The 24,611-nt window shown below is 41.8% G+C and overlaps 1 protein-coding gene across 5 annotated transcripts in view; it reads left to right on the forward strand.

The window, feature by feature from the left end:
- Window positions 1-24,611, forward strand: part of diaph2 (diaphanous-related formin 2) — a 759,144-nt gene that overhangs the window by 502,363 nt on the left and 232,170 nt on the right. The window lies entirely within an intron of this gene.

The following is a 24,611-nucleotide window of genomic DNA, read 5'->3' on the forward strand; positions in this document are numbered from 1 at the left end:
ACAGTAGCTTATAGTCTGATGTGAGAGATGGATGTACAACATACTGCAAAGTCAGAGAGTAATTAAAACTTGTTGTTTTCTGCTAAGGTCATACTTGCTTGTTTTGAATCGCTCAACATGCTGTTATTGGACCTTTCAGAGCTATATATTCAACAAACAAGGTATATTCCTCCCCGGAAATATGTGCCTCTTGAAATTGGACGCTCTCACAGGAAATCACAAAAGATTTTCGACAAACATGGAATTTACTCCACACCTGCAATCATTCTAGGTGTTATGTCACCTTTACCAATTTACTGCCATGTTTCATTTCCTCATCTTCTTGTTTTGACCCCCCTGCATTGTGTTTTGTTAGTAACCAATAGAAATCTCTCGACAAGCCCACATTTTATAGCTGTGTCTTCCTTGGCTCCATTTCAATTAAGAAAGCTGTTGATTACAACTATGATGTCATTTGCTTGTGTTTTCATCAAAGTATTTTGTTCACCTTCTCCCCCACCAGTATCCTCGCTAATCGAACAGAATTCCTTTTGAGCGATATAAATCTGGTTAAATCAAATTGTAATTGGCCAATGGTATTTGCTTTGTCTCGGCATTATAACATTGATCCAGAGTTATCCGACTTGTTTTTAAATGCTTCTTTTGAGAGCTAGAGCTTAAACCAGGAGGCTTCGAGGCATTTTACAGCTTGATTTAGACACGCCCATGTTTTATAGAGTGACGCAAGAGATTACGCCCAACAAGGTTAAGATACTTTAATTAGGTCTGTTGCATCCGATGGAATAAAACTTCCTAATGGCCAGAGAGCCCCTCTTAATCCCTTGTGGCCAGAGAGCCCCTCTTAATCCATTAAAATGGCGCCGGAAGTAATGGCAGCAGTTTTATGATCGCCCAACCAATTGTGTTTTTTTCCCCCTTATTTGTAACTTATTTTGTACAAAATGTTTCTGCAGCTGTATCTTACGGCAAAAAAGAGCTTCTGGATATCAAGATAGCGATCACTCACCTCGGATTAGACAAAAAAATTATTCTTCAACAAGCAGGACACACAGGACATTCTCCGAACACCTGACAAGGCCAACATCCCAGTTGTTGGCAAGAGGAAGAGACGCAGGTACAGAGGACACAGAGCAGGATGCCTTGTAAGGATTTGCAGAAGGCGAGTGGGAAAGCTGCCGTTACCGTCAATATTACTCGCCAACTTGCAATCATTGGACAATAAATTAGATGAGGTACTATCACGAATATCCTACCGAACGGGACATCAAAAACTGTAATATCTTATGTTTTATCACCAACAAACTAGAATGGTCCAACACACCAAGAAAGTGGTGAAGAGGGCACGATAAAGCCTATTCCCCCTCAGGAAACTAAAAAGATTTGACATGGGTCCTCAGATCCTCAAAAGGTTCTACAGCTGCAACATCGAGAGCATCCTGACTGGTTGCATTACTGCCTGGTAAGGCAATTGCTCGGTCCCCAACCGCAATGCCCTACAGAGGGTAGTGTGTACGGCCCAGTACATCACTGGGGCTAAGCTGCCTGCCATCCAGGACCTCTGCACCAGGTGGTGTCAGAGGAAGGCCCTAAAAATTGTCAAAGACCCCAGCCACCCCAGTCATAGACTGTTCTCTCTACTACCGCATGGCAAGCTGTACCAGAGTGCCAAGTCTAGGTCAAAAAGGCTTCTCAACAGTTTTTACCCTCAAGGCATAAGACTCCTGAACAGGTAATCAAATGGCTACCTGGACTATTTGCATTGTGTGCCTCCCCCAACCCCTCTTTTTATGCTGCTGCTACTCTCTGTTTATCACATATGCATAGTCACTTTAACTATACATTCATACATACTACCTCAATTGGCCCGACCAACCAGTGCCCCCGCACATTGGCTAACCGGGCTATCTGCATTGTGTCCCACCCACCACCCGCCAACCCCTCTTTTACGTTACTGCAACTCTCTGTTCATCATCTATGCATAGTCACTTTAGCCATATCTACATGTACGTACTACCTCAATCAGCCCGACTAACCGGTGCCTGTATATAGCTTCGCTACTGTTATTTTTCACTGTCTTTTTTACTGTTGTTTTTATTTCTTTACTTACCTATTGTTCACCTAATACCTTTTTTGCACTGTTGGTTAGAGCCTGTAAGTAAGCATTTCACTATAAGGTCTACACCTGTTGTATTCGGCGCACGTGACAAGTAAACTTTGATTTGATTTGTGTTGTAAAAATCGGGAATATTCTTCTGTTCAGGAAGAGGGCCCCGGCAGATTCAATATGCATGGTATCTGGCAGCAGTTTCAGTGGCCAGTGGGAGAAGGACTTTAATAGAGCACAAGGGATTTGTATGCGTTCCGAGATGACCACCAGGAAAGGTTAACAGGCCGGATGGGAGGCATGGTGTGGATGACAGGACAGAACGGTGGCTTTAATGCACTAGGCATTATTGTCTATCTGCCATTGTGGATTGGCGTTGAGAATAAGAGAACATGGCTGCCATTTGTGGTGCAGAAGTGGTGTATTTACAGCTCAAATGGCGTAATTACCTCAAGAGTAAACATGCTACAGTGTTCCCACCTTGGAATTAAGTTATTTATCTGACACGTATGAAAGTTAGTCTCCCTAGGCAATCTGGCACGTAAGCATTTGCCACCTCATTGTGTCTGGGAATAGACTTGTTTGTCTGACTGCCTGTCAATAAGTTCATTTCATTCTCAAGTATTTGGTGGAGAATCCCCAGAGGCGTATTTACTTTGTTAGTTTCCTATTTGGTTATTTAATCGAATTCCCGCTAATTATGTGCTCGACTGACGCAGCGAGGCAGCTATTGTTGAAGTGGACCAGAACCAGCCTTCATTATGGATATAGATGGATTAGTGTACGGCTCAAACTGTCAACGTGTATCAACTCATTCAAGTCCATTCAGGGACAATCAATTCTTGTACATGCTTGTTAGTTCAATTGGGTGAGACTGATAAGCCATTGGTTGACTCAATTCATTATGGCAAACGCCAGTGGACAACACATACATAACACCAAGGAGAAGGCTATATGGGATATAAAGCTGTTTACCTCACAGTGCTTTCCGTAGACCCTGTATTTTAATTATAGGTCAAACGTGATATACAACACGATAACCTTATTATCCATGGACGTTTTAGGGTAAAACCAAGAAAACTAGCCATTTAAAGGCCCAATACAGTCAAAAATGTGATTTCCCTGTGTTTTATATATATATTTTATTTCTACACTGAGGTTGGAATAATACTATGAAATTGTGAAAATTATGATAATAGCCTTTTAGTGTAAGAGCTGTTTGAAAAGACTGCCTGAAATTTCAGCCTGTTTTGGTGGGATGGAGTTTTGGCCTGCCTGGTGACATCAACAGGTGGTAAATTAGTTAATTTACTGATACGAAAGAGAGAATCCAATCCTCTCTGCCAATAACAGCTACACTGAACAAAAATATAAACACAACATGTTGGTCCCATGTTTGAAGAGCTAAAATAAGATGCCAGAAATGTACCTTCCATACGCACAAAAAGCCTATTTCTTTCAAATGTTGCACACAAATTTGTTTACCGTAATTTCCGGACTATTGAGCGCACCTTAATATAAGCCGCACCCACTGAATTTAAAAAATATATATTATTTTGAACATAAATAAGCCGCACATGTCTATAAGCCGCAGGTGCCTACCGGTACATTGAAACAAATGAACTTTACACAGGCTTTAACGAAACACGGCTTGTAACAAAAATAAATAGGCTTTAACGAAACACGGCTTGTAACTTAAATAAATAGGCTTTAACGAAACACGGCTTGTAACAAAAATAAATAGGCTTTAACGAAACACGGCTTGTAACAAAAAATTTAAAATTAGCAGTAAGCTTTAGTTATCTTTTTGCACTGAGTCAATTCCTCACGCTGCTGTTTCCAACGTCTTATCATCGACTCATTAAGACCAAGCTCCCGTGCAGCAGCTCTATTTCCTTTTCCAACAGCCAGATCAATCGCCTTCAACTTGAAAGCTGCATCATATGCATTTCTCCGTGTCTTTGCCATGATGAGAGTGACAAAATGACTTCCGTAATCAGAATGATGGGAAGTTTGAGAGCGCTCGATTTAATCTAAACAGTAAACAAAAAAGTTGTTTGACCTTAACCCGTTCGGCAATTTCATTGGTCTAATGAAAGCTTCATGCCGCCAAAAAACTGAGCACGTCACAGAATGTGTTTTTTTTTTTTTTAATGTGAAAGTGGGAAAAATCCATATATTAGCCGCGTCATTGTTTAAGCCGCGAGGTTCAAAGTGTGGGAAAAAAGTTGCGGCTTATAGTCCGGAAATTACGGTACATCCCTGTTATTGAGCATTTCTCCTTTTCCAAGATAATCCATCCACCTAACAGATGTGGCATATCAAGAAGCGGATTAAACAGTATGATCATTACACAGGTGCAGCTTGTGCTGGGGAGACTAAAAGGCCACTCTAAAATGTGCAGTTTTGCCACAGATGTCGCAAGTTTTGAGGGAGCATGCAATTGACATGCTGACTGCAGGAATGTCCACCAGAGCTGTTGCCTGGTCGACATAACATTTTCATTTCTCTACCACCATTAGAGAATTTGTCAGTACCTCCATCCGGCCTCACAAATGCAGACCGTATAACCACGCCAGCCCAGGACCTCCACCACCGGCTTCTTCAGCTGCGGGATCGTCTGAGACCAGCCACCCGGACTGCTGAAACTGTGGGTTTGCACAACAAAATAATTTCTGCACAAACTGTCAGAAACAGTCTCAGGGAAGATCATCTGCATGCTTGTCATCCTCACCAGTGTCTTGACCTGACTGAAGTTCTGCGTCGTAACCGACTTCAGTTGGCAAATGCTCACCTTCGATAGCCACTGGCACACTGGAGAAGTGTGCTCTTCACGGATGAATCCCAGTTTCAACTGTACCAGGAAGATGGCAGACATTGTGTATGGTGTCGTGTGGGCGAGTGGTTTGCTGATGTCAATGTTCTGAACAGAGTGCCTCATGGTGGACAACGAACACAATTTCATTTTATTGATGGCAATTTGATCATGCACAGCCCCATGTCGCAAGGATCTGTACACAATTCCTGGAAACTGAATATGTTCCAGTTCTTCCATGGCCAGCATACTCACCAGACATGTCACCCATTGAGCATGTTTGAGATGCTCTGAAACGACATGTGCGATAGCTTGTTCCAGTTCCCACCAGTATCCAGCAACTTCGCACAGCCATTGAAGGGGAGTGGGACTACATTCCACAGGCCACGATCAACTGCCTGATCAACGCTATGCAGAAGAGATGAGGCGCTGCATGAGACAAATGGTGGTCACACCGGATACTGACTGGTTTTCTGATCCACTCCCCTACTTTGTTTTTAAGGTATTCATGGATTAGGTCCTAATTCATTTATTTCAATTGACTGATTTCCTTATATGAACTGTAACTCAGTAAAATATTTGAAATTGTTGCATGTTGCGTTTATATTTTGGTTCAGTGTAGTTTTCAGTTTTCCCTTCCCCACTCAGACCACACCCAGACAGCCCTAGCAAAATTGCTTAATTAAGAAATTTCTATTTTCTAAGTGATTGAAAACAATCACAGGAAGGTACTTAATTGCTACACATAAATTATTTGATATTGATATAAAAATGTCTGCATTGGACCTTTAAGAGCAGATGATTCCATAGTGAGAGAGAGAGAAATAATTTGATTTGGAAAAATATTTTCTTATTGTGCCTATTGGTCAGCCAGACAGCATTGGTTTGAATCATGAAGTGATGTGTTTCTTCAGTTTTGACAGAAGTCCGCCTCCACAGGTGAAGCCAAAAGGAATTAGATGATTGAGTCACCCACTCTAACAAAAAATGCACCGTCTCTCACTCCAACAAAAAACATGACACAATGATCTTTGTTTTAAAAGACAATTCTTAGTGTCTTCTCATTTTCCTTTTCCCCGTACCAATGAGAGACCTCTTTGGTCACCAGCGCTCAAGTTTTATTCTGTTGTTTTCGGGTGCTTTTAAGGGCCGTTTGAGATGCCGGAGAGGACCAAAACAAAGAAGCTCAAATCGCAGCTGTCTAGCCTCACTAAAGCTCATTTAATCAGAGAACACTTTGAGGCTGGAACACAAGGCTGGAACACCACGATGGCTGGGCCACGCGTTAGCTTGATTTGAGTCTGGAAGAGCTTTAACACTCGTGTAGAACAACGGGGCCCATCTGAATAATTTATAGACTATCTTCCAGATCTTTTACAAGGCTTTTTGGTCTCCTGTCAGGTAAATTGGTAGAAGAACATGGGAAAAAGATTGCTTCCTTAACTGGGTACACTGTTCACCCTAACCCCGAGCAATATCTAGTTGTCATCTCTCATTCTCCTCTCTGTTAGGCATCTCTCTCTCCTTCATCGCTACAGTGCATTAGAGCCACTTTGTTTCCTCGTCTCCACTAAAATAACTTTCTAGTTTCTCCTTTTGTTATTCTTTTTCTACTTGGCCCATGCCCGGCAGCATGCTGGAAAGGAAATGTGTATCTAGGATTCCACTTCCTCTCCCTTTATCCCCCTTCACTTCCTATCATTTTATCCCCCATCACGTCATCTCTCTTTATCCCCATCACCTCCTCTATTTTTATCCCTGTCTCCCCCATAACTTCCTCTCTCTTCAACCCCGTCTCCCCCATCACTTCCTCTCTCTTTATCACCAACTCCCCATCTCTTCCTCTCTCTTTATCCCTGTCTCCCCCATCACTTCCTGACTCTTTATCCCTGTCTCCCCATCAATTCCTCTCTCTTTATCCCTGTCTCCCCATCACTTCCTCTCTCTATATCCCCGTCTCCACCATCACTTTCTCTCTGTGCCACCCAACTTACCTTCTGACAAGCTATTACAAATAGAACCTCCCCCTGCCTGTCCCACTACCACAACAACTTGGAAAATGTTGTTGTGTGTTGAATCATTATTTGACTCATTATTTTCAGCTAAAGTAGACCCCTCACCTCTGTGGTGACTACCACCACCCTCTGTTGTGATCTGTAGCTGAGGTGAGGCCAGGTGACCTAGTCAACCTGTACAGCCAGAGGCTCTGAGCCTGCAAATTTCTGCTTGTTGCATCAAGGGCCGTGGGGGAAAACGGGGGTTGGCCGGTCAGAAGGTGGTGTGGTGAGGAGGAGGGGGTTCAAACATTAGAATAATCACAAGCTCATCTACAAACGGCTGGAGCCTGCACACTTAATATACCTGATTGAAAAGAGCAATCAGTTCCGGCTGATTTCCCTGAGAAAGGCTTTTTGGCAGTTCCTTTCCCTTGATTGTCCACTCCAGGGGGACTCTCTCTCTCCCCAAGTCTCTAACATCTACTGCTCCTCAGAGAGAGAAAAAAAAATAAGAGAGAGAAAGAGAAAAAAGAGTGAGAGAGAAAAGAGAGAGAGACAGGCAGAGAGAAGAATGGTAGCCCTGACTTTGTCTGCTCTATTGCAGGCTGAGCCTCCCTTAAGCACATTATGCTGCCTTTTCCCAACTGCTTCACTTCATGTTAATTGCCTTATATTGTTTCTATTTAATGTTATGCTTCTGTCATGACAAATTCAAATCGAAAAGAAAGATAATTGCTAATCAATGAAAACTGGATCCTTGTACAATCCACTCCGGGTCGAGTGGCGTACTTTGGCATTTTCTGGCAATCATTAATGTGATTCAATAAGATGCCCTTTTAATAATTTTCATTTGGTTTGATTGTATTACTTTTTGCAGAATATTATTTGCATTCTGATTCATTCCTTATAAAATATTAGAGAAATCAATGTTATGTTTATCTATAGTTGGTGTATTACAGAAATGAGTTGATAAATACACTTGCCTTCAGAACCAAAATGGTCGCCTTGACTGAAATCTCAGTAGCATTTCCTGTAGAGCGGTGTAAAAGCCATCTGGTTTTCTGAGTCATAGCGTGGTCATAGAGTTGTGTGGATGCACAACTTAATTACACATGCAACCCTGCATGCTTGTGAATTATAAATGCAACACGCTAACGAGATGATAGATCTGCATGTGGACTCCCAGCAGGTCGACTACTCTCCCCTTCCCTGACACACATGATAGCATCTCTTATTACCTCAGAAGCTGTCTCCCCATAGGGAGTAGCTTTTGAGGCAGGTAGAGGTCAGTGATAACTGGAGCCCGGCCCAGCACACACAACTGTCCTCGCAGGAGACTAGACCCTTCTCTCTGTGGACTCGCCCATCATCAATGGCTCACCTGCCTCAAGGTCACTGCTAATTAGAAGCCAGATGTTCACCCAGAGAGACTCACAGGGGCATGGAATTTGCTGAGTCTCAAGGAGGGCCTGGGACAAGCGGACTGATGACCATGAGGACTGACATTGTGGGGTTGTTGTGCTGTTTTTACATGAATTCCCTATTCTTACGCACTTTTGTTCTGTTTTGTATAGGCTATGTACTTGTTTCAGCCCAGAAGTTAGACAAGTGGACCATTTAACCAGAAGGTTGCTAATTTGAAACAGGGGCTTTGCAATATGGGAGATGAACTGGCAACCCAAAGGCTGCTAGTCAAGGCACTTAACGCCTCCATGTTCCAAATGTATTGCATGTGTCTGTGTTGTCTCAGGCAGCAGAGCAACATAATCACAATCTCAGATGGACCTATAATGTCTTATTATATTCATTGAGGTTGAGTTGGCATGCCAGTAGTTTTGAGATGAAATAATGTCACTGTAGCATGCTTTCATGTATTCCAGGTGCACACTCATATTGGTTTGATGGAGCGGGTTGTGAACCGAAGACTTGAAAATTAATGGAAGTGATCATCTGATTAATTATATTACCCTTTAAAAAGAATGCTGATCTTTTGAGCTTGTCCAACATATTTATCCCATTCTTACGATGTTCCCTCAGAATTATTGTTATCCACTCTCTCTGCAAGCCTACTAGCTTGATTTGTTGTGGTTAGGTATTGTGTAGTAACTGCCTATGACAGGAACTCTTGAATAAGGAACCGCCGACATAAACCTCCCGATGAACTGTTCTTTTTCATTTATGTTATTTATTTCACCTTTATTTAACCAGGTAGGCAAGTTGAGAACAAGTTGTCATTTACAACTGCGACCTGGCCAAGATAAAGCAAAGCAGTTCAACACATATAACAACACAGAGTTACACATGGAGTAAAACAAACATACAGTCAATAATATAGTAGAAAAATAAGTCTATATACAATGTGAGCAAATGAGGTGAGATGTGTAGATGACCTGGAGCCAGTGGGTTCAGCGACGAGTATGAAGCGAGGCATGTATACTATATACTATATATACACTATATACTGCAGCTACAGTATATGAATTTGGTGCTGTTTTTCATTGACTATCCCATCTAATGTAGCAAATTGGATGGATAAGGTGATAAACTTGATGTTTTGGAGCTTTATGTCCATTGACCTTCTGCCAACAGTGATAGGTCATAGAGTGATAGCAAGGTAGTAAGACCATGGGTGTTTCTCAAAATGCATACTACCGTGCTCAAATCATGCAAATTGGAGCACACGAGGGTCGGAGTATGATTCCAAATCAAAGTATGCGAAACGGAGCACGAAGGGCACTTCTAGAATGTATACTCTGTTTGCAAGCTTCAACTAAAAGTATGCAAAGAAATATGATGCAACCACGTATAAAATGATGAAACATTTATTGAAATCAATGGCAGCCATTATTTGAGCTGAAGAGAGAGATAATACACTCTGACTTCGGAAGGAGAAATTGTCTATTAACATTTCATATGTTGCCTGACTAGAATATTTTATATTGATACGTTAATACATCTCACATAGTATTAGTTTTATGATATTTTTGCCTGTTAAACTATCTGATTAGCTACATTATTACGATTCACATAAAGCTAGCTGATAGTTATGAAGTAAAACCCTTTCTTTGTGTATATTTTGTTTTGTCTCTATTGCCATTGTTGTCCTGGCTGAAAGACAGTTCAGTGAATGGGTAAATCCATAGTAAGTGAATAGGGCTAACTGGCTAGCTAGCTAGCCATGAAGAATTGGTAGATACGCACGGAAAATGTACGTGTACCTTGCGTAATATTAGTTTTAGGTCATATTTGCCTGTTTAACTAGCTGGCTAGCTAGATTATTACGATTCACATACAGTGCATTTGGAAAGTATTCAGACCCCTTTACTTTTTCAACATTTTGTTATGTTTCAGCCTTACTCTCATCAATCTACACACAATACCCCATAATGACAAAGCAAAAACAGGTTACTAGAAATTGTATTAAAGATTTAAAAAAACCAGAAATGCCTTATTTACATACAGTTGAAGTTGGACGTTTACATCCACCTTAGCCAAATACATTTAAACTCAGTTTTTCACAATTCTTGACATTTAATCCTAGTAAAAATTCCCTGTCTTAGGTCAGTTAGGATCACCACTTTAAGAATGTGAAATGTCAGAATAATAGTGTAGAGAGTGATTTATTTATCACATTCCCAGTCGGTCAGAAGTTTACATACACCTCAATTAGTATTTGGTAGCATTTCCTTTCAATTGTTTAACTTGGGTCAAACGTTTCAGGTAGCCTTCCACAAGCTTCCCACAGTAGGTTGGGTGAAATTTGGACTTTGTTGTCCTAAAGCCATTTTGCCACAACTTTGGAAGTATGCGTGGGGTCATTGTCCATTTGGAAGACCCATTTGCGACCAAGCTTTAACTTCCTGACTGATGTCTTGAGATGTTGCTTCAATATATCCACCTAATTTTCCTGCCTCATGATACCATCTATTATGTGAAGTGCACCAGACCCTCCTGCAGCAAAGCACCCCCACAACATGATGCTCTCTCCCCCGTGCTTCACTGTTGGGATGGTGTTCTTCGCCTTGCAAGCTTCCCCCTTTTTCCTCCAAACATAACGATGGTCATTATGGCCAAACAGTTCTATTTGTGTTTCATCAGACCAGAGGACATTTCTCCAAAAAGTATGATATTGTCCCCATGTGCAGTTGCAAACCGTAGTCTGTTTTTTTATGGCGGTTTTGGAGCAGTTGGCTTCTTCCTTGCTGAGCGGCCTTTCAGGTTATGTCGATAAAGGACTCGTTTTACTGTGGATATAGATACTTTTGTACCTGTTTCCTCCAGCATCTTCACAAGGTCCTTTGCTGTTGTTCTGGGATTGATTTGCACTTTTCGCACCAAAGTACGTTCATCTCTAGGAGACAGAACGCGTCTCCTTCCTGAGCGGTATGACGGCTGCGTGGTCCCATGGTGTTTATACTTGCGTACTATTGTTTGTACAGATGAACCTGGTACCTTCAGGCGTTTGGAAATTGCTCCCAAAGATGAACCAGTCTTGTGGAGGTCTACAATTATTTTTTCTAAGGTCTTGGCTTATTTCTTTTGATTTTCCCATGATGCCAAGCAAAGAGGCACTGAGTTTGAAGGTAGGCCTTGAAATACATCCACAGGTACACCTCCAATTGACTCAAATGATGTCAATTGGCCTATCGCAAGCTTCTAAAGCCATGACATAATTTTCTTGAATTTTCCAAGCTGTTTACAGGTACAGTCAACTTAGTGTATGTAAACTTCTGACCCACTGGAATTATGATACAGTGAATTATAAGTGAACTAATCTGTCTGTAAACAATTATTGGAAAAATTTAGTTTGTTCTCAAGAAATTTGTGGAGTGGTTGAAAAACAAGTGTTAATGACTCCAACCTAAGTGTATGTAAACTTCCGACTTCAACTGTACGTATTCAGACCCTTTTCTATGAGACTTGAAATTGAGCTCAGGTGCATCCTGTTTCCATTGATTATCCTTGAGATGTTTCTATAACTTGATTGGAGTCCAGCTGTGGTAAATTCAATTGATTGGACATGATTTGGAAAGGCACACACCTGTCTATATAAGTTCCCACAGTTGACGGTGCATGTCACAGCAAAAACCAAGCTATGAGGTCAAATACATTTTCCGTAGAGCTCAGAGACAGGATTGTGTCGAGGCACCGATCTGGGGAAGGGTACACAAACATGTCTGCAGCATTGAAGGTCCCCAAGAATACTGTGGCCTCCATCATTCTTAAATGGAAGAAGACTCTTCCTAGAGCAACCCGGCAGGTCAAACTGAGCAATCGGGGGAGAAGGGTCGTGGTCAGGGAGATGACCAAGAACCCAATGGTCACTCGGACTGAGCTCTAGAGTTCCTCTGTGGAGATGGGGAGAACCTTCCAGAAGGACAACCATCTCTGCAGCACTCCACCAATCAGGCCTTTATGGTAGAGTGGCCAGACGGAAGCCACTCCTCAGTAACAGCCCGCTTGTAATTTTCCGTAAGGCATCTAAGGACTCTCAGACCATGAGAAACAAGATTCTCTGGTCTGAGGAAACCAAGATTTAACTATTTGGCCTGAATGCCAAGCGTCAAGTCTGGAGGAAGCCTGGCGCCATCCCTACGGTGAAGCATGGTGGTGGTGGCATCATGCTGTGGGGATATTTTTCAACAGCAGGGACTGAGAGACTAGTCAGGATTGAGGCAAAGGTGAACGGAGCAAAGTCCAGAGAGATCCTTGATGGAAACCTGCTCCAGTGCGCTCAGGACCTCAGACTGGGGAGACGGTTCACCTTCCAACAGGACAACAACCCTAGACACACAGCCAAGACAACGCAGGAGTGGCTTCAGGACAAGTCTCGGAATGTCGAGATCGAACATCTCTGGAGAGACCTGAAAATAGCTGTGCAGCGACGCTCCCCATCCAACCTTGCAGAGCTTGAGAGGATCTGCAGAAAAGAATGGGAGGAACTGCCTAAATACAGGTGTGCCAGGCTTGTACCGTCATACCCAAGAAGACTTGAGGCTGTAATCGCTGCCAAAGGTACTTCAGCAATGTACCGAGTAAAGGGTCTGAATTCTTATGTAAATGTGATATTTCCCTTTTTTTCATATATACATTTGCTTTCTAAAAACCTGTTTTTGCTTTGTCATTATGGGGTATTGTATATTGATTGACAATTTAATAATTTTTCGAATAAGGCTGTAATGTAACAAAATGGAGAAAAATTCAAGGGGTCTGAATACTTTCTGAATGCACTGTATCTAGCTGATAATTGTATAGTAGAACGTTTGCTTTGTGTATATCTTGTTTCGCTTGTTGCCGTTGTCTTGGCTGGAAGAAGGTTCAGTGAATGGGGAGGTGAAGTGTGCGAGTGCTTCTCAAATGTGTTGTTTCATGCATTCCCCACACTCTCGTCCTCACAAGAACTTACTCAAGAGAACGTGGTCGCAGAATGCGCTAAGAGCATGAGAGTGTGGAGCACGGTAGTATGCATATTGAGAAACACCCCATGTCTTAGTCCTGTTGTTTCTGTGGTTGAACATCCAATTAGTCATTTTCTTCTGACTGATGATTTAATGAGTAGCCATTTCCTCATGTGTTGTGTTCTTCATTTGTTTGTTTGCTCCTTTAATAACATTGCCACAATAAACGTTGATTAGCATGTAATCAACTAGCGGCTTTTCTGCACTGTGAACAGCGGCGGCAACGGCTTTGAAGTTGGCCTTGTCTGTTGGAATGTTGTTATGGATGAAGTTCTTCTCTGCTAATTTTTTGTGTCTTGGGACTGCCAATGGTGACTCAAAGCACTTGCTGACACACAACTTCAAAACTATGTACCGAACAAAGGTTTAGTCATTTATTTCGCCGGAATACAGGGGAGCATTTCTCTCAAGGGATTTTGGATCTCGGAGGCCATGCCTAATGCAAAACACAGCATTGCTTCTTCCTCGCCGCCGTTTATCTACTTTATTCTTGTTTAGTTTGAAAGGACTATATCTATTTTCATGGGCAGTTATCATGCCATCTTGTGCTCTCAGCACCATATGCTGCCTGTGGCTTTTAGACTGTGGATGGAACTCTTAAGTGAGGGCTGCCGTAAAGGTGCTATAATCTCTGCTCATATAAGCACTTGCTAGATCCGTTGGCTAAATCCTGCAGCTTTAATGGAATGCAGGTGAAATTTGGACGCATATACCTTCAATGAGAAAATGCATTACTCAAATCCCACCCCAGAGTGGTTATCGACCTCTAACTTATTGCCTCTCAACAAAAACACCTCAGGCCAGATTTACTAAGAGATTTAACTACTGCAAAACTTGCTCCTCTTTTTTCCAGACAGGAAAATGTCTAATATCATTCCCTCAGGACAAAAAAATGGTGCATACTCAACAACAATTAAATCCTCTGTAAATTTTTCACTTAGATGTATGAAACTCAAAAATGCTTCCTTAAACCTATTTTTACTTGGTGCTTGGGAATCTCGCTTTGACAAGCAGAACATCACACAAGGACACATTTGACATTTCTCCAGAGACCCAAGATATTCCTTCTGACAGGAAAGGACACACTTTATTCCCTGTCTCTGACGGATGGTGTGGGCAGAAAAGGTGCCATCTCCAGCCCGATGCCCCACCTTCCCCTGCCCAATGTTGGGCCTGCCAGCCCGTGCCGAGTGGACCACCTTGGGAATAGAGTCCACCGCCACTGCATTTCTGTTCGCCACAGACAGCTCTGAGATGATAATTAAAGATGGAGGATTTCCCCAGGGTAGCGCCAGTGAAGGGAAGGAGATCAGGAGTTCACCCCTGTGCCTGGGCCAAAGGCACACACCAAAAATATCTACGTTGTTAGTTAAGCTTTAAATGGGGTCAGGTTGAACATTGCTACCGGCACTCTCTGTACCGTCCCTGCTGTGGGATGTCTGAATCACGTTCCAAAAGAGATTCACCTCTCACTTCTCTCTGCTGTGGTAGTTTTCATTACCTCTCTGACATACATACCGATGGCTCCTCCGCTCAGCGCTTAGATTAATTTTAACTGTCTTACGGAGCATTCGCCTTGAATGCGTCTGTCAATCATTTTATTTCACGAACATGAGCTAATGTTGTGGACGGAGATTTCCTGCTGTCCATTTCCAGGTTAAGATAGACCTTTTTTTCAAAGCGTACAATTGGCCCTGCCTGCCCTCCAGCACCCGGTGTCACAGGGAGGCCAAAAAGATCATCAAGGACATAAACCAACCGAGACACGGCCTGTTCACCCCGCTATCATCCAGAAGGCGAGGTCAGTATAGGTGCATCAAAGCTGGGACCGAGTGACTGAAAAACAGCTTCTATCTCAAGGCCATCAGACTGTTAAATAGCCATCACTAGCCGGCTACCACCCGGTTACTCAACCCTGTCCCTTAAAGACTGCTGCCCTATATACATAGACATGGAATCACTGGCCACTTTAATAATGGAACACTAGTCACTTTAATAATGTTTACATCCTGCTTTGCTGATCTCATATGTATATAATGTATTTTATTCTGCTGTATTTTAGTCAATGACACATTGCTCGTCCTAATATTATATATTTCTTAATTCCATTGTTTTACTTTTAGATTTGTGAATTGTTATATACTTTTGCACTGTTATAACTAGGAACACAAGCATTTTGCCACACGCGCAATAACATCTGCTAAATATGTGTATGTGACCAATAACATTTGATTTGATTTGATTATATAGTCGTTGGAAATGGTAGTCTTTAAGACAGTATTTTCCTGACCCCTGACCTCGCGGTAATAGTGACGGAAAAGCCTTGAGAGAAGTGTCATTGGCCAATTTGCCTTGTTAAATTTTCCCCCAGAGATTAATCTTTGAGCCCTGACAATGAGAGCCAAGCCTGTGTGGTGATTCCACTCAATCAGAGGCTGCGCTGACGATCCGTCTTGACAATCTGGGAAAAAGAGGAAATATGACACAAATGTTCTCATAAATCTGTTTAGTATAAGGCATAGCCAAGGGCAAAGCAGTATGGAGCCTGGGAGAGGGAACATGGAGTGAGAGATAGGGAGAGAAAAAAAAGTTGAACTCTGAGGATATTAATACCGTCATGAATATATCTATTATCCACATTCATTTCTAAGGCACTGCGGCATAATAACTCCCTGCACTACTTGGCTCTGGGCTGTATTACGTCGACAAAATGCTTTTCTGCATTGGGTGGAACACAAAGGGGATAATTTGTCTGGTTCTGAATGGAATTGGAGGGGAATCATGGCGTTAGGAAGATACTTTCACATTCCAGCCTAAGGATTCTGTCTGTAGTTGGCTCTGTAGAACTGAGGAAAAGATTAACGTAATTCAAAACTGATTTAGACAAAGGACCCTTCAGTGTGGCAAATAAATGTGTGTTTGCCTGCATGTCTCAGAGAGTGTCTGTTATTAAGACAAAAATTTGAATTACTCATTCGTATTCTGGGGCACAACTTCATTGTTTTTTACTATTACTAGAAAAACTTTTCCCCCTTATTCCAGTTATTTTCCAGATTTACCACAGAGCACTGTACCAAAGCAACAAGTTCTTGAAATTACAGTAGGCAGACACTGAAAAATACATCTCCTTCATCGTACCTCTGCATGCAGTCTCCCGAGTGGCGCAGCAGCCTAAGCCACTGCATCTCAATGCTAGAGGCATCACTACAGACCCTGATTCGATCCCAGGCTGTATCACAACCGGCCGTGATTTGGAGTCCCATAGGGTGGCGCACAATTGGCCCAGCGTCATCCGGGTTTGGGGAGGGTTTGGCCGTCATTGTAAAATATTTGTTCCTAACTGACTTGCCTAGATTAAATAAAGGTTAAATAAAAATACAAAATAAAAAATGTCAGCAAACATAAACTCTGCACGTAAAGAAACGTCCTCTAACTGTCAACTGCATTTATTTTCAGCAAACTTAACATGTGTAAACATTTGTATGAACATAACAAGATTCAACAACTGATACATAAACTGAACAAGTTCCACAGACATGTGACTAACAGAAATTGAATAATGTGTCCCTGAACAAAGGGGGGTCAAAATTACATTTACATTTGAGTCATTTAGCAGACGCTCTTATCCAGAGCGACTTACAGTACTGAATGCATACATTTTATACATTTTTTTTTAACGTACTGGTCCCCCGTGGGGGGGGGAGTCAAAGTAACAGTCATTATCTGGTGTGGTCACCATCTGCATTAAGTACTGCAGTGCATCTCCTCCTCATGGACTGCACCAGATTTGCCAGTTCTTGCTGTGAGATGTTACCCCACTCTTCCATCAAGGCACCTGCAAGTTCCTGGACATTTCTGGGGGAATGGCCCTAGCCCTCACCCTCCGATCCAACAGGTCCCAGACGTGCTCAATGGGATTGAGATCCGGGCTCTTCACTGGCCATGGCAAAACACTGACATTCCTGTCTTGCAGGAAATCATGCACAGAACGAACAGTATGGCTGGTGGTATTGTCATGCTGGAGGGTCATGTCAGGATGAGCCTGCAGGAAGGGTACCACATGAGGGAGGATAATGTCTTCCCTGTAACGCACAGCATTGAGATTGCCTGCAATGACAACAAGCTCAGTCCGATAATGCTGTGACACACCGCCCCAGAAAATAAAGGACCCTCCAAATCGATCCCGCTCCAGAGTACAGGCCTCAGTGTAACGCTCATACCGTCGACGATAAACGCGAATCCGACCATCACCCCTGGTGAGACAAAACCGCGACTCGTCAGTGAAGAGCACTTTTTGCCAGTCCTGTCTGGTCCAGCGATGGTGGGTTTCTGCCCGTAGGCGACGTTGTTGCCGGTGATGTCTGGTGAGGACCTGCCTTACAACAGGCCTACAGGTCCTCAGTCCAGCCTCTCTCAGCCTATTGCGGACAGTCTGACCACTGATGGAGGGATTGTGCGTTCCTGGTGTAACTCGGGCAGTTGTTGTTGCCATCCTGTACCTGTCCCGCAGGTGTGATTTTCGGCTGTACCGCTCCTGTGCAGGTGTTGTTAGACGTGGTCTGCCACTGCGAGGATGATCAGCTGTCCTTCCTGTCTCCCTGTAGCGCTGTCTTAGGCATCTCACAGTACAGACATGGCAATTTATTACCCTGGCCACATCTGCAGTCCTCATGCCTCCTTGCAGCCTAAGGCACTTTCACGCAGATGAGCAGGGACCCTGGGCATGTATTTTTTGTGTTTTTCAGAGTCAGTAGAAAGGCCTCTTTAGTGTCCTAAGTTTTCATAACTGTGACCTTAATTGCCTACCGTCTGTAAGCTGTTAGTGTCTTAACGACCGTTCCACAGGTGCATGTTCATTAATTGTTTATGGTTCATTGAACCATGGGGAAACAGCGTTTAAACCCTTTACAATGAAGATCTGTGAAAGTTATTTGTATTTTTATGAATTATCTTTGAATGACAGGGTCCTGAAAAAGGGACATTTCTTTTTTTGCTGAGTTTATCTTGCAGACATATTTGAACGATTTGTGACGAAACATCGATATTGACTGTGTTTATTTGAAACCTTTCTGCTTCTCTTCCCTCTCCATCTCCATGTCTCTGTGGTGTGTTCTACTTCTGCCCTGAGATGTTCCAGCTGTCACACCTGAGTACATTCTCCTTTCAGATCTATCCGTGGAGATGTGCCCTACATTCTACTCTAGAAAAAAAATGTAAAATCATGGCCCTTATCTCTGCTTCACGTACATGCATGCAGAATACACTCGCATTAAGAGGCTCTGGGCACCACTTCCTGAGGTCTCTGCACCATAGGGATATTTTGACAGTTTAAATTAGAAGCAAATGGAGAAAAATAATAGGACCAAGTAAAATGGTAAACCCTTGGCCTGCCACCATAAAAAAGGAGATACACGACCGCAACCATCACAATATATCTACTGCAGTATGTATCCTTTTCAGTTTATCTTGTGTAGATTCCCCCGGTGTACATATGTATAGATTGCATTTTGATACTGCTACAGTGCTATTTGGTTGGTAATTGGATTCGTCCCGCCATCCTTGATTTCTTTCTTTTTTAGCATTTTTCTTTACATTTAAGCTGTTTGACATTTGACTGCATTCTTAGGAGCTAGTAATAACATAAGCACTTCGCTGCACCGCTGTAACACCGGCTAAACTGTGTATGCGACCAATAAACTTTGATTTGATATATTCAGTAGTCACTCTGTCAATGAAAAAGAGTGTCAGAGCAGGCTGAAAACTGGCAAAAGTTTTTTTGGGGAAAATATTATATTTACACTCAGCTATTGTGTTCTTGCTGGACTTTTTCAAATGGCTCTGAGAGTACAGTGTGTTTGAAAAATAGACATATTTAGGACATACCATTGGGATTTATTTGTTTATTTCCGTAAGAACATCTTGACATGATGTACTCTTGGCTTTGTTGTGCTCCACCATCTCTCGACAACAGAGTTGGTGAGAAGGCTAAGCTCGTGGACCCTAGCTGACAGCTCACGCGGTGCTGTCGAAACTCAATAATCCACTTGGCCTTGTAGAAAGCCTTCCCTTTTTATGAAATATAGACACAATTACTCTAATAAAGAGATAATACCATTAAAATAATAACGGAGCATGCAGAAGGACATCTGCTTCTTATTGAGCATATGCTCCCTGTCTGTTCAGCACTATGCAACAAAGTTTAATATCATTCTGTTGTAACTTACATAATAAACAAATGTCATTAAAGGGTTACATATTCGTTTTCAGGTCACAATGTGTGCTTCAACAGTAGTTAATTTATTTCAACTGTTGAGCGTGAAAAACCCAGCAGTGTTGCAGTTCTTGACACACTCAAACCGGTGCGCCTGGCACCTACTATCATACCCGTTCAAAGGCACTGAAGTCTTTTGTTTTGCCCATTCACCCTCTGAATGCCACGCATACACTGAGTATACAAAACATTAAGAACACTTTCCATGGCACAGAATGACCAGGTGAAAGCTATGATCCCTTATTTACAGTTGAAGTTGGACGTTTACATACACCTTAGCCAAATATATTAAAAGTCAGTTTTTCACAAATCCTGACCTTTAATCCTAGTAAAAATGCCCTGTCTTAGGTCAGTTAGGATCACCACTTTGTTTTATGAATGTGAAATGTCAGAATAATAGTAGAGAGAATTATTTATTTTAGCTTTTATTTCTTTCATCACAATCCCAGTGGGTCAGAAGTTTACAATCACTCAATTAGTATTTGGTAGCACTGCCTTTAAATTGTTTAACTTGAGTCAAATGTTTCGGGTAGCCTTCCACAAGCTTCCTACAAAGAGTTGGGTGAAATTTGTCCCATTCCTCCTGACAGAGCTGGTGTTACTGAGTCAGGTTTGTAGGCCTCCTTGCACACACATGCTTTTTCAGTTCTGCCCACAAATTTTCTGTAGGATTAAGGTCAGGGCTTTGTGATGGCCACTCCAATACCTTGACTTTGTTGTCCTTAAGCCATTTTGCCACAACTTTGGAAGTATACTTGCGGTCATTGTCCATTTGGAAGACCCATTTGCGACCAAGCTTTATTAACTTCCTGACTGATGTTTTGAGATGTTCCTTCAATATATCCACCTAATTTTCCTGCCTCATGATGCCATCTATTTTGTGAAGTGCACCAGTCCCACCTGCAGTAAAGCACCCCCCACAACATGATGCTGCCATCCCTGTGCTTCACTGTTGGGATGGTGTTCTTCGGCTTACAAGCCTCCCCCTTTGTCCTCCAAACATAACGATGGTCATTATGGCCAAACAGTTGTATTTGTGTTACATCAGACCAGAGGACTTTTCTGCAAAAAGTACGATCGTAGTTGGTAACCATAGTCTGGCTTTTTTTATGGCGGTTTTGGAGCGGTGGCTTCTTCCTTGCTGAGCGGACTTTCAGGTTATGTCGATATAGGACTCGTTTTACTGTGGATATAGATCCTTTTTTACCTGTTTCCTCCAGCATCGTCACAATTTCCTTTGCTGTTGTTCTGGGATTGATTTGCACTTTTCGCACCAAAGTGCGTTCATCTCCAGGAGACATAATGTGTCTCCTTCCTGAGCGGTATGATGGCTGCGTGTTCCCATCGTGTTTATACTTGCGTACTGTTGTTTGTACAGATGAACGAGGTACCTTCAGGTGTTTGGAAATTGCTCCCAAGGATGAACCAGACTTGTGGAGGTCTACAATTTTTTTCTGATGTCTTGGCTGATTTATTTTGATTTTCCCATGGTGTCAAGCAAAGAGGCACTGAGTTTGAAGGTAGGCCTTGAAATACATCCACAGGTACACCTCCAATTGATTCAAATTATGTAAATTAGCCCATCAGAAGCTTCTATAGCATGACGTAATTTTCTTGAATTTTCCAAGCTGTTTAAAGACACAGTCAACTTAGTGTATGTAAACTTCTGACTCACTGGAATTGTGATACAGTGAATTATAAGTGAACTAATCTGTCTGTTAGCAATTGTTGGAAAAATGACTTGTGTCATGCACAAAGTAGATGTCCTAACCGACTTCCCAAAACTGTAGTTTGTTAACAAGATATTTGTGGAGTGGTTGAAAAACTAGTTTTATTAATAACTCCAACCTAAGTGTATGTAATCTTCCGACTTCAACTGTATATCACTTGTTAAATCCACTTCAATCAGTGTAGATGAAGGGGAGGAGACAGATTACATGGACATGGATTGTGTGTGTGTGCCATTCAGAGGGTGAATGGGCAAGACAAAAGATTACAGTGCCTTTGAACGGGGTATGGTGGTAGGTGCCAGGCGCACCGGTTTGAGTGTGTCAAGAACTGCAACGCTGCTGGGTTTTTCACACTCAACAGTTGAAATAAATTAAGTAATGTGATGGGTGAGTTGATGATTGAGGGGAAGTAAATTATGTATAATTATGTAATCACCAATTGTGAATGAAGAACAGCAGTCCAAGCAGTCAGTAATTTACAAATTCTGAAAATGACTCAGATGGTGGGGAAGAAATTAAATGTGACATCTCTGATGATTATTCTTCTGAGCCTCAGCCTACACCTCCGAGGCCTATTGTGCAAAAAGGCAGACCGGGCTACCACCAAATGAACCTGTGAGACAGGAGTGAGGAAGGAACAGCACCGTTTGGATAGAACAAGCTGGTGACAACGTTACAGCCAATTATCAGCACAAAATGTATGGGATACCTTTCTTTGGAGAAACCATGTCACGGGATCGCTTCAGCGAGATCATGAGATCAGAGAGAATGCAACGCCTGGAAAATAGACAAATTTGACATGGTATCCGACGTTTGGAACAAGTTTGTACAGAACCGCAAGCACTGAGAATAATTGACTATTGTTGACTGCTGTCATATTGACACTTACATTCATTATAATGCCATTATTGCTTTTGTGCTGATTTTCAGTAATTTATCAAGCACACTTGATAAACTTGATAAAAGCACACTATAATGATGTTTAGGCTACTGATTTCTTCATTATTTGGCCGCGGGTCTTGGTGGTTGGGGTATTATTCATGTTTTTGTGGTTATAAAAATAAGCTGTTACTGTGTTCCAACGCATATGCTTTCTGTTTCATCGTTTTAAGAAATGCACTCCACAAATAAAACTTTTGAATGTTGGTGTTTTTGGTTTTTACATATAGCTTACAGTAACAAACTAATGAAAATGCTATTTTGTTATTTGAAATAAATAAAAAAATCATATTTTAATCTTGATTTTTTTATTTTATTTAACTAGGCAAGTCAGTTAAGAACAAATTGTTATTTACAATGACAGCCTACCCCGACCAAACCCGGATGACGCTGGCCCAATTGGGACTCCCAATCACGGCCGGATATGAGTCAGCCTGGATTCGAACCAGGGACTGTAGTGACACCTCTTGCCCTGAGATGCAGTGCCTTAGACCGCTGCTCCACTCGGGAGCCCGAGTGGTCTTACCTTCATAAACACAAAAAATTATTATTTTTGCAATAGCATATATGAAAAGTATTAATTACACTGTGACTTGACTTTAAAAATAATCTGAAGACTTATTTATCTAATTCACTAACTATTTTTAATTGTTACCCGATTAAATGAATCATGTAACAATTGACTCATTAGGATCCGGGACACCACTAGAGTGGTTCTTTAAACTCGAAAAGGTATTTACCTATCACAGCTATAAACAGTCAACTTATTAATCATAACCTCGTATCATATCATAATTCTGAACAGTCGTAACCTCCTTGCATCTGCAAAAACCCGAGCCTTACTTGAGATTCTATACTACACAAATTGGTTTAATTATTTATTTACTAGCTAATTAAATGGGAAAACAGGATAAACATACACACTCTGATCAGGTTATTGACTGGACACGTAATACGCTGAAAACAGATCCCATGCGTGAATGACAACAACATGAATGCGTGTTAAAGAAGAGATGGTGAGAGGGACAGAGATATTTAACATGGCCAGATTCAAAAACTACTCTCACCTTCAATAGCCATATACTTTGCACACAAACCACCACCCCCTTTGAGCAAGAATTCTTGAATGTATTTACGTGAAATGCTTGGGTTCGCCGGGGATCTCTCGGTGAACAGGGCTGCCTTGGAAAAGGTGTTGTGCCTTTTCACAGCATGCTTGTAAGGCTCAGATTGTCCGAAATGGTTCCAACAACTGTTGTCCTTCTTCGTAGTTATCTGGTGATTTGTCAGGTAGTCCTGAACAGAACTATAGAGTTGATTTTCCTTACATTCGCTCTTGAATATTTACTTAGGACAGCTAATCAGCTGTACCAGTGATTGTCTAGGAGGCAAGTTTTTCTTCTCCACCTCATGTTGAGATTCAAAGTTCAAACCATTTTAAATGAGCAGCTTCACGCTTTTTCTGGTTCAATTTGTTAATTTCTTAACCCATAATTTATACTGTTTGCTCGATAGGGGCAGTTCTGGCTGACTGACACGCTCCCTGACCTCACTCCTGTGCGGTGATTACTCACTGTGCAAATTTATGGAAAACAATTTTCTCCTATAGCTTCTTAAATCACATTCCTCTCTTAACAAAAACATTTTCATCATGTTTCATATTACATGCACAACCGATAGTATGGGAACTTCATCCATGTAGTGTGTTTATTTTCCAAGTTACAGTATTTCCTTAATAACATGTTTAATGACATCACGAAATAACAAACAAAATGACATTAGTTTTCTATAGATCGCCTTTGACCATTCCCCATGTTCTAAGTTAGAAATATTGTTCCAGTATTCGCCTTTGAACGTTTTAGAGTTTCAGCGGGAAAAGGTCTGTTGAGACAAAGCACATTCCTTTGGTGAATTTGGAGAGCACAGGCCTGGATCTTATCCATTGATTTACAACAGGATGTGAGTTGTTAATCCCCACTAATAATTTCCTTCCCCCCCACAGGGTGTTTGTTATTTTGTTCTTCTGAAATAGGATACATTCTCTTCATATCATAATGTTTCTTTAGATCTGCCTAAAATAAATTATGGATTTATTGTGATTGTGTATATTGAATGGATTTATTATACTTTTTAAAAGTAGATGTTCCAAACGTCCGCATTAGCTTGTATGTGGCTTGTATATCTGGAAAATGCTAATACGTGTTTGTTAATTAACAGTCGATTACAAGCTCTAACCAGAATAGAAAGAGGAGTGGGAGGCCCCGGTACACAACTGAGCAAGAAGACAAGTACATTAG

The sequence above is a fragment of the Salmo salar genome, chromosome ssa05 (assembly GCF_905237065.1).
Source record: "Salmo salar chromosome ssa05, Ssal_v3.1, whole genome shotgun sequence".
Classification (NCBI taxonomy): domain Eukaryota; kingdom Metazoa; phylum Chordata; class Actinopteri; order Salmoniformes; family Salmonidae; genus Salmo; species Salmo salar.